This window comes from Nothobranchius furzeri, chromosome 6 (assembly GCF_043380555.1).
Source record: "Nothobranchius furzeri strain GRZ-AD chromosome 6, NfurGRZ-RIMD1, whole genome shotgun sequence".
NCBI lineage: Eukaryota > Metazoa > Chordata > Actinopteri > Cyprinodontiformes > Nothobranchiidae > Nothobranchius > Nothobranchius furzeri.
Genome location: NC_091746.1, coordinates 35,158,367 through 35,162,695, shown reverse-complemented (window position 1 = coordinate 35,162,695; position 4,329 = coordinate 35,158,367). Strand labels below are relative to the sequence as shown.

At 42.3% G+C, this 4,329-nt stretch overlaps 1 long non-coding RNA gene across 1 annotated transcript; it reads left to right on the top strand.

Annotated features, from left to right (window-relative positions):
- The first annotated feature begins 3,035 nt into the window (after positions 1–3,035).
- LOC129154619 (uncharacterized) lies at positions 3,036–3,515 on the top strand. Its single transcript, XR_011520932.1, has 2 exons — positions 3,036–3,222; positions 3,292–3,515. It is a non-coding gene; the product is annotated as an uncharacterized lncRNA (long non-coding RNA).
- Positions 3,516–4,329: the final 814 nt, after the last annotated feature.

The following is a 4,329-nucleotide window of genomic DNA, read 5'->3' as shown; positions in this document are numbered from 1 at the left end:
TTCGAAGTGTTGCTGCCTTTTGCAGACACTTGTTTCCTGCACGTTCTGCAAACGGGATAGCAGTCTTCTATTAACTGTCCCTCAGCATTTTCAGAAATCCAAAATATGCTCATACTTCCGATTCAGTCTTCTTTGAGGGCTGATGGATGTCCTGGGCGCTGCCGTCTCCTCCTTCGGCCGTTATTTCAGCTTCAAAGTTTTGGTGCCGTTGCAAATTAAAAAGTGCGTGTGCGCGCCGCAGGAACTTCAGCTGAAGCGACGGTGGCTGATAAGGGTCATCGCGACGAAACCGCGGCCACGGTAAACCCACCGAGATAATATAGTTTTTTAAAAACTGGACGGTTATTTTTATTGTCAACTTTTTTACCGGGGTTTACCGCTATACCGGTTACCGTGACAACCCTACTCCTTCCGCTTCCTCGAAACCACCATCACACATGACCTTAGGTGGGAGCCATCCATCAGCCCCCTGCTCAAAAAGGCCCAGCAGAGGATGTACTTTCTGCGGTAGTTGAAAAAGGCCAAGCTGCCGGCACAGATGATGGTGCAGTTTTACACGGCCATCATTGAGTCCATCCTCACCTCCTCCATCGCTGTGTGGTACGCTGGAGCCACGGTGAGGGACAAACATAGACTGCAGTGCATTGTGCGCTCTGCTGAGAAGGTGATTGGCTGCAGCCTTCCATCTCTCCAGGACCTGTACGTCTCCAGGACTCGGGGGCGTGCAGGTCGGATAGCAGCTGACCCTTCGCACCCGGGTCACAGACTTTTTGAGCCGCTTCCCTCAGGCAGGAGGTTACGGTCCATCCGGACCAGAACCTCCTGCCATAAGAACAGTTTCTTTCCATCTGCCGTTAGACTTGTGAACAGATTATAAACACACAACCATGCTCGTCTTCTGTACTCGACACAACATCATGTTATCGGCCATGTTACCATTACCTGCCATTTTTTATCGCTGAAAGTTTTATTCTAGTTTTTTTATTCTATTTTATTCTATTTTTAATCTTATTATTCATGTTATATGTAGCACATTAGTACGGAAGCAAGTTCCTAGTTTGTGAGTTGTTTGTTCACTGACAATGGCAATAAACCTATTCTGATTCTGATTCTGATTAAAAAAACAAAGGAACTGCAGTTTTGTGTGATACGCTTTTCAGCCACTAGATGGTGGCATTGGATAAGAGAAATACTCCAGAAAGAAGCTTTAAAGAGCAAGTAACGTCTAAATTAACTTTTTTTTTTTTGCTGATGAACTGTATAAATGAGTGTCTAATAGTGTTTTAAATGTGTGTATTCATTATTTTAGAATTTTGGTGCATTTTCTTTAAAAATTAAAAATTCTGCTTAATACCACAGTATTGCGCCACCTTCAGCTTAAAACATAGAATTTGACTCATTTTGAATAAATTTTAGCCAATGGCTAAAGAGTAAGATACTCCGTAAACCAGTAGAGTACTACGTAGCAGCTCTGTGTCAAAGTTATAAAAGCAACGAGCATCTCGGCCACGCCTTGTGGCGAGTTGGGAGTTGGATTTGCAAGCGAGTGTAGCAGGTTAGCTGTAGTTCAGCATTAGCATATAGCATTAGCATATCCTTGTCTTTAGCGTAGCTTTTAGTGTTATACATACTTATTTAGTGTTAGTTTGGCTGTTGGATATTGTAGTTTAGTTAGTGTTTGGCTGTTAGTGTTATTAAGAAAGTAGTTCGGGTTTAGTGCTCCATATCGTGTTAGTATGGTGAGAAGGTGTAGTGTAGTATGGTTGCGGTGGCTCTGTGGGGTTGCACTCCTTTCCGCTGGACTTAGAAATTAGGCGCCAGTGATGGCGCACAATCTGTGTCTGGAAAACATTCAGCTCCCGCCTAGTGCTGTAGTTTGCAACCAGCATTTTACCCGCAATTCTGCACATCTCCGTTTGAAGAGGGAGGCTGTGCCCACCGTGGCTCTTCCACGATTTAGATGCAGCCCACCGACTCTGCTCCCCCACCACGGCGGGCTCCAGTCTGAGGTGAGTTAGCTAAATAAAACTTTTAACATCTTCTAAAGACAATTTCCTAACTAAATGCAAAGTTTGAGAGACGTGGTTCACTCCATTTAGCTAATATCAGCCTGCACTGCCTTCGGGCTAATTTGTCACGTTCACAAAATGTCGAACGGGATGTAAGGTTAGAATCAGCGGCGAATCAGAACATATCTCGAAGCCCTGGCCAACAGAACGGTCCACATGACTGTCAGGCTCAGAGGATTCGGGTTGCTTTTGTGTCAGTCGGTAATTCTGCAACAGTGGCTCTAACTAACAGCGCTAGTTGACAGACAGCATTACAGCCTGAAATCCAGCTTGTGACCCGGTTCTGTGAGGAATTCTGTTCAGGAGGTCGCATTTCAGGCTCTCCACATCATATGTGACTGACTTTTACGTTATAACAACGATCACACACTAGGAATGTTATAAAGCGCCTATATAGGACAGTTTCTTTTGTATATTATCTGACTTTATAAACTCCAACAACAATGTGCTTCTATTTCTTTTTTCAGGCTAAATCTACCCAAGACACTGGTTGTCAGACTGATTTAGCTGCAAGAATGCACTTGTCCAGGCTGACGTGACACCTTACCCGTAGCAAAGGTGAATCATTTTTAATAATCTTCTATGTAAACATTTTATTATCACCTTCTAGTTAAAATTTGTTTTACAGATTATTGTTTCACGTGATTTTATGCTCTTTTAAACATTTATAAATGTGCTGCTACTTTGTTTTTTACATAGTCAGCCAGAATAGAGCTCACAGCCGCAGTGTGTCTGGTGACCCACGGGGACCATGATGGAAATTCATCTTCCAGAAAGTCCCAGAGCAGCGTCCACACCCCTGAAAAGACCAAGATGTGAGGTGTCTGCTGTTGATTCCAGCTTCCACCTCAGTGACGGTGCAAGCTCAGTGAACTGAAGGTAAAAAAATTTAAACATTTCAGATTTTTTAAGATATTAACAATTAAATAAGTATGTGATTACATCATGAAGGAGGCTATTGATTCTGGCCCTGTGACACTTGGTGGTGACGTGTGAGCTGATTCACCTGGTAAATAACTTTTACGTTAAATATTTTGTTTTTGCTATCAAAAGTAAATTAACTAATAACCTGCATTATTGCAGGACACTCAGCAAAATATGGACTCTACACCATGAGGCAGGCACACATTAATACTCTATAAGAGCACATAAGGTGAGCAACACCACAGATTATTGTTGTACACTGTCCTGGATTTGTTTTCTTTCTGCATCTCATCATTAGCCTGGCTGATCACCTGATAACTCCTGTCATCTGGTTATGACAGCATGAGGATGTCCTCACACACCTGTAACCTATCAGCTCATCTGGCAGAATAGAGAGAGGAGACAACACCACATCTCCTGTTCCTGGAAAGCCTTCAGCCATCCTTCGATGACTGAGAACCTCCATCAGCTCTGTCTCCTGTCTGCCTACAATTATTATAATAAATATTGTGTTTGACAAGTTTTTTGTGCTGCCAAATATCTAATTTAGATTGCAGTTTTGATATTTTAATGGATATTTATAAATTACATTAATTGAATTACCACATTGTTGCATGTTTAACTAGCTCTATTGTGATTAATTAAACTAGCACCTCACTGTTAAAAGCTCGTTTTAATTTCAAGCATGTTTAAGTATTTATGGACATGAACAAAAACAGGAAATGTATAAATTGAGATTTATTTAATTAATATAACAAATAAGGGGAAAGAGTCATTGAAAGGCACATTCTTCTGGAAGCTCCTGATCCTGACGACACCAGCAGGAGACCAGCTGCAGACACCAGAGGACCTACAACCAAGAAAGCAGCTGTTATCAGTAAATAAATAATGAAATCAGGGCAGTTTTAGTGGGCTGAACACATTACAGAATAATTTTCTCATGTGGTAGTTTCATAACTTTCTATTCAGCAGACTGTAGCTTGAGCCCAGAGCTCCTGGAGAGCTGCTATTGAGCATGTTTCAGTGGTTTTCCTGCTTTAACGGGTTAGATTAGCTGTTAAGCAGCTCAGCTATTTGTTGCTGATTAAAACCAGGTGTGTTGAAGCAGATAAACCTCTAAAATATGCTGAATACTAGCTCTCTAGGGCCGTGGAGCTAATCTGATGCTATGGCTAACCGCTACTTACCATTCAGAGCTGGTTCTGTTGGGTCGGTTCCGCTAGTTTCAGGCAACTAACAAGCTCAAAACAATAAGGCTCAGGTCCGCTTGTCTCCTCCAAATGGACTTGGTCCCTTTCTTCTCGAGTGTCTGGGTAAGGAGGGGGAAAAACGTCCT